At 37.3% G+C, this 24,713-nt stretch overlaps 1 pseudogene; it reads left to right on the forward strand.

The window, feature by feature from the left end:
• The first annotated feature begins 5,404 nt into the window (after positions 1-5,404).
• Positions 5,405-6,474, forward strand: LOC149180940 (helicase-like transcription factor CHR28 pseudogene; annotated as a pseudogene).
• The last annotated feature ends 18,239 nt before the right edge of the window (positions 6,475-24,713 follow it).

A 24,713-nucleotide genomic window follows, 5' to 3' on the forward strand; every position in this document is an offset into this window, starting at 1 on the left:
TATTTCTGCATCAGACTGGCCAATATCACCACCTCTTTTTAATATTTTTTTGTTCTTCCCAAGGAAAACCATGTAGAAAGCCATGAGTACTTTGTTGTGATCCATGGATAGAATGGGGTAAACCATTGGAACCGATTAGAACCAATTATGGTGCTTAACCCTTAGGGAACTGAGAGTTGAAACCCTAACCTTCCAACTTTGAAAGGACCCACGTTTGGCTACAAGACCACTTGAACCTACCCTTGGGCTTATGCCAATATCACCACTTATTTCCTAGCAGTGTAGTTTTCATACTTGTTAGTCCTTTTCAATTTGAGTTGGCCTTCCCTAGCCATATTTTGGATTCCATTTCAAGTCCATAAAATGTGTTTCTCCTTGCCTACAGTTATTCCAATTAATATATGGGATTTTTCCTACTTCTTGTTTATCAATATATTACATTTAATATGATGATTAAGGATGTGGCATGACTCATAGCTAGAAAACCAAAAGTGTGAAATGTTAATTTCTTCTTCACCTATGTGATTTTAGAATTGTTGTACAATATGCCGATGAACATGCATATTCCTTTAGTGGTATATATTTTAAGCTGGGTGATTGTGAAAAGTAGTGCAATAATATTCCAAGCACTACTAAACATGGATAAATCAATTTACTAGAAGAGAGTACTTTTCCAATTTGTGTTTCTTAGATTCTTGATGCAAAAGCTCCATTGAATGGTCAGTATTTGGATAGTAATCCTTTTGCACCAGTAAATTCAAAGACTGGTGACACTTTTTAGATACAATAACCATTTGAGTGGTAGTTGGAATTAAAAAATGAAATATTACAGAAACTGGAGAGAGTTGAGTGTGAGTTTGATAGGGTGGAGAAGGAACTTGGATGTTTGAATTTTGAAATTCAAATAGAGAATCATCATTCTGGATGTATTGGTGTTTTTGTATATTACTCAAAGGAAGCATTCAGAGAAATAGATGAAAAAGGAATTTTGAAGCATTTAACTTGAAGTATTAAAGCGCATTCTTCAGTGTACATAAATAAATATAGAATTATGGTACCTTCATTGGCATCAAAGTCAGATGAAGTGGGGGTTAGAAATCAATGCTTCATAGAGCTTCCATTTCAATGCCAAAGAAAAGGAACAGGAGACAACAAACCTGTCATGTGGACTGTTGGAAGATAAATTACTGAAATAGAGGATTGTGGTGTTAACTACATGGCTTCTAATTTGGAATATGAGGTTGTGGAAAGCCAATCAGTAATAGTTGAAGATTCAATTTCACGTTCTTATAACAAAAATAGCTCTAAGGAAACTTTTCAATTGAGTTCTAAAGTGGGCAGTTCAATATTGTTTAAATCAATTCCTTTTCCTGCAAATTTTGCTGGTGGCACTTGGTTATTGTCTTCTGAAGTTTGATAGATGTCACTATGGAAACAAAATGTTGTGGTGCATGAAATAAATAAAAAGCAAACAAAAGGAAAGATCGTTGAATGGAAGCATTTTTTAAACTTCAAGTAGCAAATGCTTTCTCTTATATTTAGAATTGTTAAGGAATTGGGAAGAAGAAGAACTCATCTTATCTACTAGGAAAGGTTGTGGAAAGCACCATCAAATTGATGGATTTTTTGATAGTGTGCATCTTCCATCTTATTAATTCCAAACTTCATTACCTGGTATGTTTTCAATTGAAATACATGAGAAGAAAGATTTCTATTGATTTAATTTTTATGTTGGAAAGGTTTGGCACCAAACGCTTATTTTATAATAGAGTAATGTTGTGTTTGTCAGTGTATTTGTAATATATTCTTTGCCAGTATTTGGAAAACCAAAAATAGTGTAATGGGAAATATCATTTAAAGTGGAATGGGAAAGCAATCACAATTGAATTTTCTTTCTTTGTGTCAATGAAATCCCAATAGTTCAAAAATACACCTTGCCTTCTTCATTATTCCATTCTCTTCTATGATTTGAGGGATATGCATATGCTACTCATGTTTGGGAATGACCCTGACTATTATGACAAAAAAAATGATAGAAAATAGATGGGGATAGAAATTGAAAACCTTCATTATTCTTCAATATGCTTTTATTACAACCTTGTAGGCAGTTGACAGTTGATAGTCGTCTCTCACCAAGCTAATTAGCTAACATATGTGCTAACTAACCACTAATTAGTTTTTATTACAGTTCTTATCACTACATTTGGAAGGATTTTAAGCATTTGGGTCAACACAGCTAATCACAGGAAGATCATGCCCCAGTATGAGCAGTAGGTACCTTCGTCAAACACTAAATATTCATTAGTGGAGATTTCTATTTCCAAGGAATGGCTGGTCCTACCCTTGAAGGTGCTAGCATTGACTTGGTTCCTATCTAATTTCAGACTGTCATACATTGCCTAAGAAACTTTTGATTTTATGCTTCAAAGAAGTCAATCATAATTTATACTATATATGCCTGACATGATGTGTGTAGATTGATCTGGAGCAGGGCATGATTTGCATAGAAAATTAATATTAGAACATCAACAGTCGAATTGTGAATTTTGATTAGTTGAACTTATCCTATAGTAGTCCGTAGAAAATCTTATATTTTTTGTTTTTGTATCATTTCAATGAGCTTTCATACTGAATAATTATCTTACTTCAGTGTTATCATAAACATAATGAGTGGCAGTAGGTGATTTACCTTGACTTTCAACAAATTCTGTCATCTAATTCCCACAATAGTTTGGATACAATTTTCTTCCAACAAGCGAGATCTAATCACCCAAGAAGGGGGTTATTATATTTTTCTTTGGCTCCAAAAAATAAAATTTAAAATTTAAAATTTGGTCCTAAGAATTTTTGGCTCCAACATTGAAATTTGAAATTGCAAATTTTTGAAAGGTTAGCTCCAAGGTGATTAGGGCATGTCAGCCCCTCCTAGAAGCATCCACAACCATAATAAAAAGAAACTCATCTGCTCTCCAAAAGATAGAATTGACAAGCAAATTTTTTCTTTGAATTTCTGAGCCCTAGGGAAAAGTGCAGAATAGAAGAAAGAGGTCAATCTTCTTGTGATTTTGGGTTTCATTTTTATGTTTTTTGTGTATGGAGATTTGCTGGAGAAGAGGATGAATTCATGCTAAGTCTGAGGTAAATTTCCGTGTTTTTTTAGGCTTGCATCTGTGTCATCTGAAGCAACCTTATAAGCCAAAATTTGGACCTTTGTAAGTCTAATCCAAGGACGGTTACAAACTTTTCCAAGGTCTACTACACACACATTTGAGGACTGTTGACTGAGGATCTGTTTGGACATTCTTTGGTACTATTCGCTGAAGTATTTGAGGCTCGGCCCTAAGGGCTATTTTGTGGCTCATTTGAGACACAAGAAGGAATTTAGATCTCTGAGGCCTAAACTTTGATTAATTTTGTGGCTAAACTCGTCTACATTCTTTGTTGGAGAAAATCACATTCTTTGTTGCTTGCACTTCTTCCTGAGGCCCATCTTGGTCCTTCTATGGAAGATCACTGTGACATAAATGTGGGCTTTGATCTCATAGTACTCCTACATCCTTGAGACTAAGCATCAATTGAACTAAGACCATAATAAGACTCTCTCAAGTGTCATTTCAAGGATTGATTGAGTATTATTTCATTGCAAAGTTTGAGGATTGTTCTAAAGGATTTCTCAAAGATTATTCTGAAATATTATGGGTGATATAGGACCTCTGATGGAATTAGACATGGACGTCAATGAGTTCTTTCAAATCTTGGCAGAGCCCCCAACTTCGCCTAGCCAAGAAAAAGCTAGGAAAGAAGATATTAACAACGAACAATAGCTAAACATTGGCACACCTTCAATGGGTTTAGACTCATTCAACTTCCATATCAATTATAATCCCTATTTTCACAAAGAGCACAGTGTCCAAGGGATTGATTAGATTCTTCTATCTGAAATGCTAAATATCTTCCTATTAGAGAGCTTGAATCCAAATTTGTGATGGCTTAGTTTTGGCATTAGACTGGATGCACCCAAAAAACACGGGAAATAATATTGTCACATATTTATACTCTGAATTCATTGAATGCTAAGAGGAATCATAAAATTTCTAGTTTTATTGATGATGATCTTCCTCTGGTAAATACAAAATTAAGTGAAAACAATGTCAAGGAACCTATTTCAAGGACGAAGTTTCTAGGTTTCAGTTGCAAGGGAGTAGGTAGACCTCACTCATACAAAAAAAAATGCCAAATATGTCGAAATCACCCTTAACCAATTTGGACACACTTCTAAACCAGATAGTGTGAATGTTGATGCTCATATAAAACTTCTTGCCTAGGATAAACCATCAAATAAAAACTATGTAAAGAAAGGTTTGTGGAAGATACCACAAAAAACTCTAACCCTTCAGATTGGTATTCTCGAAAAATGTGCACAAATGCTAATGAAAGAATATTAGTTGGCTTGAAATTAAAGGGGTCATTTGGAACTGCATTGGGAGGAAAAGTTACATAAATGAAGCAGAATACAGGGAATTCTTACTAGCATTTAGAATTTAGTGTTGAGCTTTAACCACATATCAAGGAGGAGTGAATGGGTTGAAGTTTTGAACGAAAGTTACAAGCTAGGGAGGATTGGATGTGTGCAAGTATTGAACACAATACACAAATCAAGTAGTGGAACACTAGGAGTTTTAAATAGAAGCCACAAATCAAGGAGTGGAGTAGTGGGAGTTTTCCTTTTACCTGGAAATCTAGTTCACTAAATCTTGATGAGGAAGTGATTGAGAAACCTAACCTGAATGGTATTACAAACTGGAATGGTGATTCAGATACAGAAGACAAGCTTGATTACAACAATACAAGAAGGCACTTTCCTTCTACTCTAGGCTGTGCAAGATCCTTAAATGCAGTTGGTCTACATGTGCCATCTTGGCCAAAGGATGATGAAGCAGTGACATTCAGAGAAGTATTGTAGTACCAAGATCTGCCAATAGTGGAAGCTACCCCTAATGATGGTATTTTGTCAGTACCTTTGCTAAAGAACTAGAGGATTGCATTGGATTGGATGGTTCTACAAGAGACAACCAACATGCACTATGCTGGTGGTATTCTTGCAGATGATCAAGGGCTTGGGAAGACTGTCTCAGTAATTTCTTTAATTTTGAAGGAGATGCCTCCTAACATATCGCTTTAGGAAGATTAAAATCAAGTAAAGGTTGAAATATCTGCTATAAATCTATCACTTCAGGAAGATTAAAATCAAGTAAAGGTTGAAATATCTGCTATAAGTCTAGATGAAGATGATGTAGTATCAACATGTTTGAAAAGAAAGACATCAAATAATGATGAAAATGATATTTATTTGGAGGAATGCATTAAGGGGAAAGAAAACATATTTTCTATGAAGAAAGTCTGACCATCTATTGGTACTTTGGTTGTGTGTCCAACAAGTGTTCTTAAGAAATGGGCACATGAAATCTGTGAGAAGGTTACCACAAAAGCCAATCTATCTATCTTAATCTATCATGGAAGAAACATGACAAAGGATAGTGATGAGCTGGCAATGCATGACTTTGTTCTGACTACTTATTCCATCATAAGTATGGAAGTTTCATAACAGGATCTTGGAGATGATTATGAAGAAGTTGAAAGAAACCCTGATGATTATGGTCTAAGTCACTCGTTTATTCTTAAAAATAAAAAACACACATCATTGGCTGTTAAGAAGACAAAGAGCCTAAGAAGAAAATGGTTCCTCAAGTGAACCTATTCCTCACCCTCTTGCAAGAGTGGGTTAGTTTAAGGTCATTCTAGATTAAGCTCAGAGTATTAAGAATCATAGGACACAAGTTGCCAGAGAATTTTTGGGTTTACGAACTAAATTAAGGTGGTGTCTCTCTAGGACACCAATCCATAATTCTATTGATGATATTTTTAGCTAATTTAGAATTCTTAAATATGATCCATGTTGTTTATAAGCCTTTCACTTCCAAAATAAAGTTGCAAATTTCCAGAAATCCAACTTCAGAATACTAGAGATTCAAATTTGACCTGAAGACAATAATGATTTGGTACACAAAAGGTACTACCATTGATGGCGAGCCTATTATTACATTACCTCATAAAATAGTTACCTTGCAGGAGGTTGAATTCTTTGCAGAAGAATGTGATTTTTACCACTTTCTTGAAGCTCATTTACAAGCTCAATTCAAGGTCTACGCTACTGCAGGAACCATGAAAAAGAACTATGTGAATATATTATTGATGTTCTTACATCTTTGTAAATCATGTGATTATCATGTTCTTGTTAAAAGTTGATTATCCATTTCTACTTGGAGATCTTCAGAAGTAGCAAGGATGCTACTCAGGGAAAAACAATTTGATTTGATAAATTGTTTGGAAGGTTCATTAGCTCTTTGTGGCCTCTGTAATGATGCCCCTGAAGAAGCCATTTTCAACATCTGCAATCATATATTTTGCAATTAGTTCATATTAGATCACCTTACTCAATCATACGATAGAATTTTCCCTAATCAATGTTGTAAAAGGCATCCAAAGGATGATTATGTGTTTTCTATGTGAAATATCATGCCAACCACTCAATGTATTAAGTTGTAGGATTTGGAGATGAGTGCACTGACAGGGATGAACCTTGTGCTACCCATGCAAGTAACTTCAAGCTCGAGAAATTTTGTATATGATCGAAGGTACAGATCCATATCCTAACAAGATTTGTTATTCATTTTGAAGGAATAAACATGTCACTTAGTAGAGGTGGTTATGCCAAAATAGTCATAAAACGTTGCAATTTGATGATATTATCAATCATGAGAACTCTGCAAGAAATTTGATAATCCAGAGTTTCATTCTTCAAAGATCAAAGCTGTGATGGAAACTCTCCAATTCCTCCCAAGGTTGTGTACAGTGGTGATAATGGCTTCTTCAGGGGCATCATTAGATACCTTACTCAATCATACGATATCATTTTACCTAATCCAGGTTGCAAAAGGAATCTGAAGGATGATTCTGTGTTTTTTGTTTGAAATATCATGGCAACCAATCAATTTATTGAGCTGTAGGATATGGAGATGAGTGCACCGATAGGGATGAGCCGCGTGCTACTCACAAAGGTAACTTTAGGCTCGAGGAATCTTGCATATGATAGGGAAAAACCCATATCCTAACAAGATTTGTTATTCATTTTGAAGGAATAAACATGTTGCTTAGTAGAGGTGGTTATGCCAAAATAGTCATAAAACATTTCACTTTGATGATATTGTCAATGATGAGACCTCTGCAAGTTTAAAAATTTGATTATCCAGAGTTTCATTCTTCAAAGATCAAAGCTATGATGGAAACTCTCTAGTCCCTCCCAAATTTATGTACAAGGTGCCTCTAGCAATAGTTATGTCAGTAATATCAATAAAGATTCAACTGAAATATCTGATAGCGGCAATAGTGATCAACATGCATAGCCAAGTCTAAAGAAGAAGATTAAAGCCATAGTTTTCTCCAAGTGGCCGAGTATGTTGGATTTGCCTGAGGTTCCACTAAAAAAATCATGCATACAATATAGAAGGTTGGATGGAACTATGTTTGTAATAGCACAGGATAAAGCTGTGAATGATTTCAGGATGCTCCGTGAGGTAACTATTATGATAATGTCCCTAAAAGCTGCAAGTATTTGTCTCAACATGGTTGTTGCGTGTCATGTTCTTCTGCTTGATCTTTGGTGGAATCCAACAACTGAAGACCAAACTATTGATAGAGCACATCAAATTAAAAAAATGCATCATGTAATGGTTTCCTGATTTACAATCAAAGATACTGTAGAAGATTGTATTTAAGTACTCCAGGAACAGAAGCGAGAAATGGTTGCATCAACATTTGGGGAGGATGAAGCTGGTGGTTGTCAAACACACCTTACACAGGAGGACTTGAGATATCTATTTATGGTTTGAGGACATTGGTCTTAGTGATTGACAAGTTACAGAAAAAGAAGCAAAGCTATTGTATTGGTTGAGATAGTTTTTGGGATTTCATGGGAGAAAGTTGTACTAAAAGTGGATTTTTGAGCTTTGGGAAAAGTTCCATTACGCTGCTCCTCTAGAAGGCTTCTTGAAGGTGCTTAGTACAAGAATTATTCTTATGAATACGTCTTTTTCCTTGTCCATTAAACGGCTTCCCTAAGAAGAACTTGGAAATGGTATCATGGACTATGACAATATCTTACATGGCATTCAACTATCAGAATTGATTTTTTTTTTTTTTTTTTTTTTTTTTTTTTTTTCTGTAGAAGCTCGGTGGGCCTCACATTTTGTGAGAAAGAGTGTGAATATCACAGAGTATTTTCTTTTTTCACTCCTTGCAACTCTAAAAAAAAAGGTAATTTATATTTTTTAATGATACGTTTTTTAAAGTAAATTCTACTTATTTTCATAATTTGAGGTCTTTCACCGATCGAAAAATAGAGAATCAATAAATAGAATAAGATCTTACTGATGGTGACATCACCTTCAGGCTCTGGAGCATATTTTCTATTCACTTGCGACTGAGTGAGGTGCCAAGGATTCTCACAACTGCCCTAGCGGTTGCAATGTTGGACTTCTAAGAATGTACGCCTCTCATTTGGGTTTTCTCCTCCTGCTCATTTATTATGATAAATGGCCTCCTGAACTCATGAAATTCCAATGCCATCCCTGCAAACAATAAAAAAATGCAACACATACATTAAAGCGTAAACATAAAAGCATTAAAGCGTAAACATCAAGCGTGGATGCCAAAAAAACATTGGCTTTTGAACCAACGATTTGAGGTGCATGTACTCCTTTCTGTGTGGAAGACTGAAAGGGTGGAAATGCACTGAAGTAAAAAATAGAACATACCTTTGGCATCGTCAATGTACTGAAGATCCGATGGTGGGGTTCGATATTGGGTCTACTACTGGTAAAACCCTAATTCGCAACTCTCTTCAATCTCATTTTGGCTCCTGTCCTCTAAAAAGCCAACATATACTAACTTAAACAAATATTGGGGTTGAGAGGGATTTTGTAAATCAAAATTAATGATTAATGTTTTTGAAAAAAGATCAAATTTTCCTACTTAAAATCAATGAATACATTATTTTATTTTATTTTCATTTAAGTATATTTGAGAAAAACTTCTTGTTTTTGAAATAATTTCATGTATATTTAGCTTATTTATCCTAATAATAATAATAATTTAATTTTAAGATTACCTATTTTATGTAATTATTTTGTTGCTAAAATTAATGGAGGTAAAGATATTGTACTTTTGAAATTTGAATGTGAGACCTTGCCTTATTTATAATAATAATAATAATCTAATTTTAAGATTACCTATTTTATGTAATTATTGTGTTGCTAAAGTTAATGGAGGTAAACGTATTGTACTTTTGAAATTTGAATGTGAGACCTGTTTAGAAGGAAACAAATGCTTTTAACTCGGGTTTTATTGAAAACATTTAACTTTTATTGCATATTAGGTAGGTGGAAACAAAAGAGAGTATATGGTAGGTGGATTTAATAGTTAAAAAGAAGTGTTAGTTTATTAAAAGTCATATGACAAATTTGGAAGGAGTAGGGTATGCACCCTTAAATATATTCAAATTTTTGTGTGAATGAGGTTGTAAGGCCCTATTTTTTTATCTTGAGAAAATGGAGTCCTCTCCTACTCACTCACATTGACTAGGTTGTCATGAGAAAACTAGGTGCTTTGCCTTAAGTTGTGAACATTTCATTTTAAGTAGTCTGATAACGTGGTTTCACGAGACATTAAAAGATGGAACAAGCACACACATTTAGGATGCTAATGTTTTGTTTTGCGTGAGGCATGAGTGCATGTCTAAAAAATCTCTAACAAGGGTTGAAGAGGTGGAATAGTTAGAGAGGTTGGGGGGTTCTAGCCTGACTTCGAGGTGTATACAAGAAACTTAAGCACCATGAGAAGTTGAGAAGAAAACTTAAGACATTTGACAAGTTTCACAAAAGGAAACTTGGTAATGGTACTAAGTGAAAATTCCTTTATCAAAGTTGATACCGTCTCCTTGGCACTACCACTTTGCAAGACAAAGAAAAAATGTGAAATATATGTGTAACCCACTAAATAAGTTGGCAAGGTTGTTGCAACATATATAGGTGGTTTTGTCATGTTGCAATAGGAGGTGTTGGAACTTGGAAGGTGACCATTGGAGTAGATTAGTCATGGAGTTCCAAGGAGGTGCAAGGATTTGATAAGGAGTGAATTACACAAATAGGCCATATTGGGTTAGGATATTACTGTTTTGGGACATCCAAAATTGAAGGTGCATTTTATGAAAGTGTAGTCTAAGTGCTTGGGTGTAGGCCACATATTACAGGTATCTTGGACTTTTGGTGTGTGTTAGTGGTGTTAAGTGCATTATGTTTGATGAGCACTAGCTAGAATGTGTTTCATGAAGGCAAAAAGCCCACAAGTTTGAGATGGTTTAACCATTTGGCATTGTAAGGTGTGTTATGCCCTAGTTTTGAGGTGACAATTAGAACCATCTTAGAGTGTGATGGGTTGTACCATGGACATAGGTCCACTTGCATGGGTTGTGGTGTAAAGGTACCCCATGAGTTGAGGAAAATGATTGCAAAGCTTACCTATATAAAGTGTTTGCGCTATAATATTAATGATTTTTTGTTGGGGAATGGAAGAGGAAGATAAGAAAGGAGAGGCATTGAGGTTTTTTGTAAATCAATCAAAAGGAATGAAAAATGTCTCCTATTAGCAGGATTTTTCAAGTTTCCTCTTCAATGGGATTAATTTATAGTTGGAGCTAGGGAGTTGGCCGCAAAAGCATTGATTGGGTACTCTAGAAATCCAAGTCCTAAGAGATCCAAGCTAGTCCATTAGATAGATTCGTCTTAGGAAAAGGTTGCAAAGGCTAAGGTGCAAATCTCCCCTTTTTAATGTGGGATTTAAACATTCCATTTGAGAATGATAAAAAAGGGTCATGATACTGAAAGGAGGTCTTTGATTTTACCAAAACTAAATGCCAATTCTTAATCCATGGTGTGATTCTTTATATCTAGGTTTGGCCTTGAATGTTGAGATCTATCTTTGGGTCTAGTTATCAGTATGTTATTTCATTTATTTATTGAGAAGGTCTTAAGTACCCTTTGCGTAGTATCATATCAGAAAACACTTTTATATGAAGTTGTCTTCCACACATCCTCAAGCAAATTGGAAGCCCTGTAGGAACACTTGAAACCAACCTAACATAATCATATCATCCATCTTGTTGGCATCACTTGGTTGGACACCCTTTTAACCTTTGTTGGTGTGCCTTCAAGTAGTATCCCATCAAACAACACTTGTAGATAGAGTTGTCTTATGCATGTCCTTAAGGATAGTGGAAGACCTTGAAGAACACTTTAAAGTAGCACAACATAATCCTATCAACCATATTGTTATAATAGATCAAGAAAAACATATGAGGATATCAATATTACATACCAAGGAATTGAGTAATACAACTACGGGTACTATTTGTCCTCCTTAGTTAGTGCCATGGAATATTTGACCAAATATTATTATCAAAAACTATTAAAACATATGAGGATATCAATATTGCATACCAAGGAATTGAGTAATACAACTAAGGGTACTATTTGTCCTCCTTAGTTAGTGCCATGGAATATTTGACCAAATATTATTATCAAAAACTCTTTGGTATATCAAAGAGCTAGAAATTGATGCTTCTTTTACCCTAAGACCCTACAAACCCTATATTCTCCTTGTAAACCTTAGCCTATATAACAAAAGAAACAAATTTCCTACATAATTTACAATGTCATGAATTTGAGAATTCAATTCAGTGACACTCAAGACAAATTTTTAGAAAAATAAATGCATAGCTCAAAAGACTCCATGTGTGGCACATGATGTCACTCTCTAGAAAATATTTTTTGGTGGACTCACCAATATAATTTATTTTTATCCCTCTCCATAGATTTCTCTCAGGGAATTGATTATGTTGGGTTATATCTTACACAATCTTTCTAATAGCCGTGTCGTCCCATGGCACACTACAACATGTCATCCATAGAGGACACAAATTAAATGGTTCAGTCCCTCTCATAGTACATTAACACTCTCACCCAGTCACTCAACACACCATAGACCAACATGCCTTCCCTCACTTTGCAAGTTGGCCTTTATTTTGAGAAGATTAGGAATTGGAGGGTAAGCATGACGAGGGTGTCATTTTCTCAAGATGAGTCTCTCATAAGGATAAGCACTTTAATGAGAAAGAAAATCACAATATTGACCACTCACTTCTTACCATTCCCACACCATAAAACAAACCCTAAAAATGTTATTCTTAAAATATCTTGTGTAGTTTCCTAATGCCATTCAAGTATAATCTTAGAATTACTCATGTCAGTAATGGCACGATCATTTTTTTATTCTCTTCAAGGAACTCTTTCTATGTATGCACCCCATCAAACATAAATCATCGAGTCAAAATGAATGGAAATGAATGAATGAGAGGGTCTTCCAAGGAGTTTCAATGAGTGTTAGGCATGCCAAGGAGGGAGTGACAAGGCATGCTATGGAATGTTAGGTCATGCCAAGAAGAGTCAGGGTGTGCTAGCATGTGATAGATAGTGCCAAGGCATGCCAATACATGCCATGTTCTAAGGCATGACAAGATGTGCCAGGTGTTAGGGTATGTGAACGTGTGTCAAGGAGTGTCAAGGAAACAAAAGGGAACACCAAGTTAAAATGTAAAGAAATGAACACATAAGAGGGTTAATATGTAGAATTTTGTATAATTTTTCTACAAATCAGCTAGCTCTGATACCATGTAGAAATTTCCCACTTGTAGATCAACCTAGTAATGCAATGTACTAAAGAAAAACACTTGATCTACTTCTACAACCAATTTAGTGGAAGCTTAATCAACCATGAGCAACATCAATAAGAACACATATAACTGATAAGAAGGAATCAATCACACATAACATAGAAGAATTTACCCAAGGAAAGCACCTACCTAAAACCCCATCTCTGTATTATTATACAAGTGGATATATAGTCTGAATTACACAAAGCCTTAGCTCGGAAGCTATCCAGCTCTCAGTACAATCCCTCTGCTGCTCATAGACAGTCAAAGGCTTCACACAAACCTTCTCCTCTTCCCTCCAAGCCTCCTATTTCCTTGTGCAGTTTCCTTGAGGTGTAGTGCTACCACTTGTGTGAATTGGCCTCTTCACACACTCATTAACCTCTAGTCTAACTGCACAAACTTGAAGGAGATAAATCCTCATCATGGATGAGCTTCCTTTATAGGAAAAATATTCATCCAACTGATAGTACACTATCCCTTCTCTGATCTTAACGGGTCTCTATCTGAACTACCATGCATCAATTATCCATGAGAGAATACTCAGTTATCTAAAAATAACAGTTGTCACATGCATGCAAACATTAACAAACTGTATCTCATTAATTTAACAACTTGTTAAATTAATCTAATTGAACTTGACTAAGTTAAACTAAGTCAACTGATCCTCTCAATATAGAACTCATCCTTAATTCCTCAATCAGTGGAGAAAATCAAGGACACATTCCCCAATCAGTGGAGAAATTATTGCATGTTCTCACAAAGACTTCAAGTTTGATTTTCCTTAACTAATTAACTCATGGAGAATTAATTAATTAATATTCAAACTGCTGGTAAGACCAAATTCGAATTTTACTTCCTATTTTAGACCAGGGACTATCTAAAAATAGGAATCCAACTTGAACTGCTAAAAATAGAACTTCTGTTTTTAGCACTTCCATTTTTTCATTCCTTGTTGCCCAATCTAGCACTGATGCCCAAACTGCTATTTTCAGCACTTCTATTTTTAGCAATTTCTTGTTGCCAATTTTCAACACTCCCTCTCAATAAGAAAGGCTTCCTCTCGAACCCGATCCTGTACCTCTAGAATGTTCTGCATGCAACACATCTACCAAGTGTGGTTGCTCCAGCAACTCTCAGAACAAAAAAAAAAACTCCCAACTGACCACTCTATTGGGCTAGAAACATACTCTAATGCTGAAGCTATACCTACTGCTGACAAGTGCTCCTCTCTGACCTCTGCGTTACTGCAACATCTCCATGCATCTCGCACCATTGCACCCTTCTTTGTGATACCCTACACAGTGCAACACACTTGTGCCTCTCGCATTGTTGCAACCTGCATGCTTTGCGCTGTCCTGGGATCCCCTTCACTATAGCTCTCTTTACCGCCCCATCCGCATCTATCTCTACCCAATCAGTTAATTCCTGCTACTCCACATCAGGGCTCCCGTAGTAAGGTCTCATCCAAGAGGTTGTGTACCTCAAGGATCCTACCCATCCTCCATGGGACGATCACTCCACATCGCCCCACCTCCTACTTGGAGGTATGGTTGCATGTGATCCCTCTGCCCACCTGGCTCAAATTTTCCCCCTACTGGAGGTCTCTACATGAGTAGATGTCTCTACTTGATCTCCTCTCAGCTTCCCTTGTTGTGGCTTCTCCACAACCTCCTGAAGCTTGTTGCACCAATCGTGGCTCCTCCACAATTGTCTAAGACTTCTTCTGGTGTTGCATGTTGAGAGGTAATATACTCTCCCTCTCAACCACCAAGTCTCTAACCTTTGCCTTGCTCCTCAAGGCTTTGCATGCATCTTGTACCTCAAGTGCATACAGGTTCTTGGCTAGCACACCAATCTATTTCCACTTTCTCGCCGTCACGAAATTTTCTAGAAAAGGAGTTGATTTTAAATCAGCGATATCTCCCTCATCTGAACTCCGATTCAGCTGATTTTTTTTTTGATTTTGGGTATTTTTCCACAAGGAATCCAAATCTGCTATTTATTTCTGAAAATTTTGTATAGAAATTTTCATATCTGCTCTGCAAACTCTCGGCCCAAAACTCAAAACTTTGAAATCTCCTCTCAGTATATTGTTCTCTCCTTGATCACCTGTGCTCCGATACCATGTAGAATTTTGTAGAATTTTTCTACAAATCAGATAGCTTTGATACCATATAGAACTTTTTCTACAAATCAGTTAGCTCTGATACCATGTAGAAATTTCCCACCTGTAGATCAACCTGGTAATGCAATGTACTAAAACAAAACACTTGATCTACTTCTACAACCAATTTAGCGAAAGCTTAATCAACCATGAGTAACATTAATAAGAACACATATAACTGATAAGAATGAATCAATCACACATAACACAGAAGAATTTACCCAGGGAAAGCACATGCCTAAAACCCCATGTTTGTATTATCATACAAGTGGAAATATAGTCTGGATTACACAAAGCCTTAGCTCAGAAGCTATCCAGCTCTCAGTACAATCCCTCTGTTGCTCATAGACAGTCAAAGGCTTCTCACAAACCTTCTCCTCTGCCCTCCAAGCCTCCTATTTCCTTGTGCAATTTCCTTGAGGTCCAGTGCTGCCACCTGTGTGAATTGGCCTCTTCACACACTTACTAACCTCTGATCTAACTGCAAAAACTTGAAGGAGATAAATCCTCATCATGGATGAGCTTCCTTTATAGGAAAAATGTTCATCCAACTAATAGTACACTATTCCTTCTCTGATCTTAACTAGGTCTCTGTCTGAACTACCATGCATCAGTTATCCATGAGAGAATACTCAGTTATATGAAAATAACAGTTGTCACATGCATGCAAGCATTAACAAACTGTATCTCATTAATTTAACAACTTGTTAAATTAATCTAACTGAACTTGACTAAGTTAAACTAAGTCAACTGATCCTCTCAATATAGAACTCATCCTTAATTCCTCAATCAGTGGAGCAAATCAAGGACACATTCCCCAATCAGTGGAGAAATTATTGCATGTTCTCACAAAGACTTCAAGTTTGATTTTCCTTAACTAATTAACTCATGGAGAATTAATTAATTAATATTCAAACTGCTGGTAAGACCAAATTCGAATTTTACTTCCTATTTTAGACCAAGGACTATCTAAAAATAGGAATCCAACTTGAACTGCTAAAAATAGAACTTCTATTTTTAGCACTTCCATTTTTTCATTCCCTGTTTCCCAATCCAACACTAATGCCCAAACTGCTATTTTTGGCAATTTCTTTTTGCCAATTTTCAACATAATAAGTCAAAACCTTACCTTTTCAAGAGGGGAATGTGAGGCATACCAACACTAGTGACAATACATGCTAAGGGCCAAGTGCTAGTGTGTCTTAAGTTCCAAATCATCCTCTATTACTTCTCTCTTAATTGTGAATAATTGATCTCAAATAAATTTTATCTTAAACCATGCCAAGGCATTCCAGGGCATTCCAACGCATGCCAAGAATTGTCAGGTTCCACCAAGTTCTAAGAGCCAATATGTTCCAGGGAGTTATAGGGCATGCTATGGAGTGGATAGGGCATGTCAGGGAGTGAGAAGGTGTGTCAGAGACTGTTAGTGCATGCTAGGGAGTGTTATGGCAACACAAGGGAGCGTTAGGTGAAAATGCATAGAAATGAATGAATAAGAGTGTGTTCTAGGGAGTGTCAATGAGTTCCAAGTGTGTCAAGGATTGAGTGCCCTAAGAGAAGTTAAAAATAGGAATGATAAGAGGCTAGTACGTGGTTGCAACAAGGAGCTAGACAAAGAAGTTTCATAAAAAGGGAGACTTTTGGCTAGGCACAACATTTTTTTGTCAATGACTTGGTTGGGTTTTCAAGTCATAAAAAATGTAAGCCTATCTATAAGGGCATGATATATAGGGAGTGTCAATGTGTGCCAGGGAGTGTCATGGAAACACAAGGGAGAACAAGTTAAAAATGCATGGAAATGAATAGATAAGAATGTGTGATATGGAGTGTCAATGAGTTTTAGGTGTGCTAAGGAGGGAGTGACAAGGTTATATGCTAGGGAATGCCAAGGCATGCTAGAGTGCCAAGGCTTGTCAGGGAGTGGTAGGGTGTGCTATGGAGTGTCAAAGCATGCCAAGGAATGAAGGTAGTGTTGATGTGTGCCATATAGTGCTAAGGGATTGTTAAATGTGCAAGGTGTTATGGCATGTCAGGATGTAAACTACGTTGCTTACTTGTTTTATGGCCATGGTTCGATGTGAGCCTTGACTTGATAACTTGTAAATTATTAAGTGGGATAAGTTAAAATTGGACATGACTAGCCTAAGATGAGTTATAGTCAGTTATTAGGTGGACAAGGCATAGTCTAGTTGTAGTAATTGTAACTTTGTCAAGTTGTTGTAGTTGAGAAAGGACTTGGTTAGGTTCCCAAGTCCCAAAAAGGTAAGGGTAGTTGTGAGGACGTGATATCTAAGGAGTGCCATGGCATGCCAAGGAATGAAAAGGTATGTTAACATATTCCATACATTATCAATGCATAGTGAGGAGTGTTAGGGAGTGCCAGGGCATCACAAGGGAGAACTAGGTCAAAATGCATGGAAATGAACAAATAAGAGTGTGTGCCAAGGAGTCTCAACGAATTCTAGATGTCCCAAGGAAGAAGAGTGCGAGGAGAAGTTCATTATAGGACTTGCAGGAGGCAAGACTATGGTTGTGATAAGGGGATAGATAGAGAAATTTCAAACAAAGGGATACTTTGGGTTGGGAACAACATTGTTTTTCCAATGCCTTGGTTGGGCTCCAAAGCTGCAAAAAAAGTAAGGTTATCTATGATGGCATGAAAACTAGAGAGTGCCAAGGTGTGTCAGGGAATGACATGAAGTACTAGCACATGATAGACAACTACAAGGCATGTTAGGAATGCCAAGTGCTAAGGCATGGTAAGATGTTCCATGTGCCAGGGTGTGGTGTGAATGCATGCTAGGGAGTGTTTGCGTCAGGTGTCAGGGAAACACAATGGAGTACTAGTTTCAAATTGATGGAAATGAAGTTTCAATGAGTTTCAAGTGTGCTAAGGAGTGAGTGAAAATATATGATAGATAGTTCCAAGGCATGCTAGAGTGCTAGGGAAGCATACCAAGATGTCCCAAGTGCCAAGGTGTGCCAATGTGTGCTGAGTGTTAGGGAGTGTCACGGAAACAAAAGGGAGAACTAGGTCAAAATGCATGGAAATGAATGAATAAGAGTGTGTGACAACGATTTTTAGCAAGTTGCATGTGTTATAAGGATGGAGTGACACGGTATGTTAGGGATCGCTAATTCATGCTAGAGTGCTAGTGCAGCATGCAGCCAAGATGTGTCAGGTGATAAGGTGTGCCAACACATGCTAGGAAGTGTTAGGGAGTGTCAAGGAAACACAATGGAGCACTCAGTCAAAATAATGCATGAAAATGAATGATTAAGAGTTTATGAGAGGAAGTGTTAGTGAGATTTAGGTGTGCTAAGGAGGGAGTGACAAGGTATGTTAGGAAATGATAAGGCATGCCAGGGAGTGTTATGGAGTGCTAGGGAAACACAAGGGAGCACTAGTTTCAAATTCATGTAAATGAATGAATAAGAATGTGTGACAGGGAGTTTCAGCGAGTTCTAGGTGTGCCAAGGAGTGTTAGGGAGTACTAGGGAAACACAAGGGAGCACTAGGTCATAATGCATGGAAATGAATCAATAAGAGTGTGTGAAAGGGAGTGTCAGTGAGTTACAAGTGTGTTAAGGATGAGTAACAAGGCATGCTTGGCAGTGCTAAGAAATTCTAGAGTGTTAGGGAGACATTTGACGAAGATGTGCCAATGTGTGCAAGGAAGTGTTAGTTGGGATTTCCAAGGAAAGACAAGGGAGCACTACATCAAAATGCATGGAAATGAACAAATAAGAGTTTGTGATTGGAAGTGTCAGTGAGTTCCAGGTGTGCTAGTGTTAAGGCATGCTAGAGGCAAGGGAAACATGCTAAGATGTCCTAGGTTCTAGGGTGTACCAACACATGCCAATGAGTGTTAAGGAGTGTTAGGAAAACATAAGGGAGCACTAGGTCAAAATGCATGGAAATGAATGAATAAGATTTTATGATTGAGAGTGTCAGTGAACTCTAGGTGTGCTAAGGAGAGAGTGACAAGGTATGCTAGGTAGTGCCAAGGAATGCTAGAGTGTTAGGGTGACATGCCAGGATGTGTTAGGTTCCATGGTGTGCCAATGCATGCTAGGGAGTGTTATGGAGTGTCAGGGAAACATAAGGAAGCACTAGTTCAAAATGCATGGAAATGAATGAATAAGAATGTGTGATAGGGAGTGTTAATGAGTTCTAGGTGTGTTAAGGAGGGAGTGACAAGGTTACATGCTATGTAGTTCCAAGATATGCTAAACTACGAAAGTGTGTTAGGAATTTCTTGGGTGTGCTAGGGAGTGTTAAAGCATGCCAAGGAATGTAGGGGATTCTAACACATGCCACATAGTGACAATACATTCTAAGACATACCAGGAGCTATGGCATGTCAAGATGTAAATTGTGTTGCTTAGTTGTTTTACAACCACAGTTGGGTGTGATGAGCCTTGTCTTAGTAACTTGTTAAGTGGGATGAGATGAGATTAGAAATGAGTAGCCTAAGATGAGTTATATGTAGTTCTTAGTTGAACAAGGCATACGTTGAATTTCCACTACACATGAGAATCTAGGCTTGGTCTTAGAATATTTGATGCAAACACACTCAAGTGCCACAACACATCTACTTTGCACAACAAAATCTACACACATCATGGAATCAACTAGTGCACATGACAATTTTTAACTTTTTCAAACCCTTATTCGTTATATTATAAACTATAATAGAACATGTTAGAGCTCTCGTACTAGGGATTGTGTCCCTTTACAGTCACACTGATACAAGAAATACAACTAGGGCTTGGTGTTAGTCCTTTAAAAACCAATATAACTTGAATAATACAACACTTGACCTACTTGTTGATGGTGGCCACACACAACCCTTTCAATCCATGTGTATTGAGCACATCTGGTAGGTCCTCTTGCCTCCCATTCGACAACTCCTCAATCTGACTCTCTCAATTAACTCAACTCCTTTAGGTTACTGAACTCAGCTCAACAAACTTTTCCCTCTAGCCACCTACTTTTTCCTTCAAGATCTGCAACACTTAGGGTCTTCGATCAATTGTTCATAACTCCATTTGTGAACACCTCTTTGGCCTACCAATGTTTCCCATATTGCTGCTCTAAGATGACAAGTCTAGGGCTATGGAGGTTTCCCTTCTTCTCACTAACTCAATCCTCTACAATGCAATGAACTATGGCTAGTTGGCCAGCCCACTTGACTGCTACTTTAGTCCTTCAAAGTCTACACATCCTTAGGCACAATACACCTACCCTTCTACTAGTCTTGTTGTGCTTCACAAGTAGAGGACTTAACGCTCTTCTTTGAAAGTTACCTAACAACCCTCCAACTGTACTTGGACTACCATCAATTTACCCAACCACAATCAATTATTTTATTGATCTAGGGCCCACAACACTATCCTCAACTAGGGCTCTTCAAATCTACCACCTAATAGTGATTTGAACCCTCTCAAATCACTATTCTTGTGTACCAATTTATTTGTTGTCCAATCTATGAACAAACCTAAACTACTCCTCTTATCATCCTTCTAAAAATCTATAGATGACTAAATTAGGGTCACAAATCATCCACTAACAGTCCATTGACTAATTGTTTATAGGTTTCTTTAGATCTCTCTCCAAAACTCTATGGACAGTCCACTAAAATCAACTCCTCTTCATGTCAATCCATTCATCATATGGCACATTTCTTTTGCTCAATTTCTACTCAGCTCCCACCCTCCTTTGGATTTGTTGTCTCCACACATATTTTTGCAAACCATCTTCCAGATCGGTGGTCTATATTGCAGAGATAAACCTCACTCTAAGGGTCACAACCCCTCTTCTTATACGCAAATTTGTCATAGCCTTAAGGGAATACCTTATGGACTGAACATGCTAGGAAACTTCCCTAAGAAGGGCATTATAATTTTGTTTTAATTTCTTTAGAAAAAAACCCTATCCACCCATAGCAAAAACAACAACCCTTGCCTCCATCAGAGACTCACCCTAGCTCATACATATCCATATATTTTGGGCATTTCTTTGACTAAATCTTGACGGGAACTTCAAATTTATACAACCCTCAAACTATGGTTACCTTAGTCAACATTACACCTACAACTACTTTTGTTTAGGCCCTAAATTCTAGAGCACGCCCTCCTTCATTTGTGTTGGTCTTTATCATAGACCTTATGACCTACTAACTAGCACAAGATAGGGTCTCAACCCTCTCTGCTATTTCATAATTTGATGCAGCCTTCACATAGAAACACCACTAAAATTAGATACCCAAATTCTCATGAGCCGCCTCTCTTGAGCTTGATCTTCCAGAAGATAACCAATATTATGCCATCCTACTTCCTAGATCAAACCAATTAAGGTATGCGACATTCTTGTGAACCCTCGCATGATGATATTGCTCTTGGTGGATGATCATGGCCTCCCTTTAGCAACCCTTACTAAACCCTCTAACTCGACCTAATTAGGACTACATCTCTCCTAGCCTCCTTGATCAAATGGGCTTCTTCTCACTTGATGTTATTGCCTTCATACTAAGGCCTCCTTAAATAGTTTTTCCTATCTAGGCCTCTTAGGAACCCTCTATAAATTTCAGGTTTTATCCACTTAGACCTTAGGAAATATTAATTTCCCTTTTTAATTTTCTTTTAGATTTTAAACCCCATCTTAGGTTCAAAACCCATTCGCTTGGGTTCTTACCCACAAATAATTTTGTGACCAAATTCACACAAACCCATCTCACTAGGCTTTTGGAGTACCTCCCAAGCTACACAATTCAACAACATATTCTAGTTGTAGTAACCATAACTTGGTCAAGCTCTTGTAGTCAAGCAAGGACCTAGTTGGGTTCCCAAGTTGAAAATTAAGTATGGGTAGTTATGAGGGCATGATAGCTAGGGAGGGTCAGGGCATGCCAAGGAATGAAAAGGCGTGCTAACACATGCCAAACAATGTCAATGCATGTTGAGGAGTGTTAGGGAGTTCTGAGGCATCACAAGGAAGAACTAGGTCAAAATGCATGGAAATGAACAAATACGAGTGTGTGCCATGGAATGTCAGTGAATTCAAGTGTGTCAAGGACAAAGTGTGTTAGGAGAATTTCATAATAGGATTTGCAGGAGGCAAGCCTACCATTGTGATAAGGGGCTCGATAGAGAATTTTAGACCAAGGGATCCTTTATGCTAGGAACAACATTGTCTTGCCTTTAGCTATTATTTTTATATGACAAGTGGCACACTTTGGTCAAATGCTCATGTTTTAAACTATTTTTGACAATTTCATATTGTACATTGTTGTGTATAAATTTTGGGGCACTCGGCTTATGCCAGCTTACATCTTGTGTATCTTGCACATATTGTGGTTCTTGCAAACTCTCAGTTAATGTTGTATTGTTTATATGAACTAGACATACATGTGAAACATTGCTTGTGTAAGTTATGTTCATTAGTTGTTTTATAACCATGGATAGATGTGATCCTTGTCTTGGCAAGTTCAGAAATGGGACAAGTTGAGCTTGGACAAGAGTGGCCTAATATGATTTATAGGAAGTTCTTAGGTGAACAAGGCATAATCTACTTGTAGTAGGTGCAATTGTTCAAGTTGTTGTGGATGAAGCAGGCCAATGTCACATGAACTATAGTAGCTAAGGACTTGAATTCATTTCCAATTCGTGAAAAAATGTAAGGCAAGTCGTGATGGCATTAGTTCCAAGGCATGCTAGGGAATGCTAACATGTACCAGATAGTGTGAACGCATGTCAAATATGTTAAGATGTGCCAAGTGCTAAGGTATGCCAAGATGTGCAAGTGTGTTACAATACGTGCTAGGGACTGCCAATGCAACAAAAAAGAGAAACAAGTTAAACTGCAAGGAAATGAACACATAAGATGGTTAATAAGTCATCAATTTACCTTTTCCAAGAGGGGTGTGCTAGGCACACCAACACCAGGTGTCAATAGGTGCCAAGTGCCAAGTGTTAGTGATTATAAGTGCCAAATATTCCTATGTTACTTCTCATCTACTTTTCATAATTGATCTCAAAATATTTTTATATTAAACCATGCCAAAGAATACCAAGGAACCTCAATGAATTCTAGACATGCTAGGACTTTCCAAGTGCCAACATGTGCCAAGTGCCAATGTGTGTTAGCAAGTGATATACATGTTATGAAGTGGCAGGGCATGTCTAAGAGTGTTAAGGTGTGCTAGAGAGTGATAATGCATGTTGATGAGTGTTATGGAGTACTAGGGAAACACAAGGGAGCACTAGGTCAAAATGTATGGAAGTGAATGAATATGAGGGTGTGCTAGGGAGTGTGAATGAGTGCTAGCTAACATGCCAAGGAGGGAGTGACAAGGTATGCTAAGCACTGGTAGGTATGCTAGCTAATATCAGGGCATGTCAATAAGTGCCAAAGTGTGCTAGGGAGTTCCAGTGTGTGTTAACATCTGCCAAATAGTGTCAAGGCATGCCAAGACATTCCATATTCTAAGGCATGCTATAATGTGGAGGGTGCCAGGGTATGCAAATATGTGGCGAGGAATGTCAAGGAAACCAAAAGGAAGAACAAAGATAAAATGCAAGGAAATGAACACATAAGAGGGTTAATAAGTCAAGACTTTATCTTTTTAAAAAGGGGCATGTTAGTCACACTAAGAATAAGTTCCAACACATGTCAAGTTGCAATGTGTTCCAAGTGATAATGCATGTTAATGTATGCCATAGTGTTCTAGGGCATGCTAGGGACTATAAGGCATGCCAACACATTCTACGAGAGTGTTATTCTATTCTATGGCTTGCCAACATGTGCTTGGGTTTCCTAGTCATGGCAACATGTTCAAGGTACAAAGATGTTCCAAGACATGCGAGGTGCCAAGGTGTTATGCAACCAATTCACAAAATAGAAGAAGAGATAGATCAACAACTTCAAAATTAGCCTCTTCGAGGGGGCAACCTCCTTTACATTACATAAATGAACACTTCTTGGATGATACAAATGAAAATACCTCCTTTCTATATATATGAGTCTAAGGGGTTGCAATATAATCAGAGCCTACATAACAATAATATTGTAAGGGAACAACAATAACAATAGTGGGCTTCTATGGGGCACAATAATAACAATATGAGGACTACATGGGTACAAAAATACAATAAGGGGGTTGCACTAATAACAATAAGGGGTTACACTAGTAGTATAGGGACCTAACATGCCCTCTCCTTCAAAAAAGTGTTTTCCTCAATGCTTGAGTAGTCCCAGATGCTTCTATATAAAATTATCATCATCCCATGTGGAATCTTCAGTGGGTAAGTTCATCCACTTGATGAGATACTCTGAAATTGATTGATTTTTTAGCTGTCAGGTGCTTGTTTCCATGACCACTTCAAGTTCCAATATGATTTTTCCTTCCTCGTCAAGTTACGAAAATATTGTTTGAACTGGGACCTTGTCACCTATAACCTTCCTTAAGCATGAAACATGGAAAACTAGGTGCACTTGGGAAGATGCAGGAAGATCCAATTTGTATGCCACAGTATCAACTTTTACAACACCTTGTAAGGACCATAGTTCTTTGGCGATAATTTATTATCATTCTTAGATTGCTTGAGGGACATTTGTTGGTATGGTTGTAGCCGTAAAAATACCGAGTCTCTTACATC

Source organism: Pinus tabuliformis, chromosome 3_2, assembly GCF_031772625.1.
Source record: "Pinus tabuliformis cultivar Carrire ecotype Pingquan chromosome 3_2, CPIR1, whole genome shotgun sequence".
In the NCBI taxonomy this organism is placed as follows: domain Eukaryota; kingdom Viridiplantae; phylum Streptophyta; class Pinopsida; order Pinales; family Pinaceae; genus Pinus; species Pinus tabuliformis.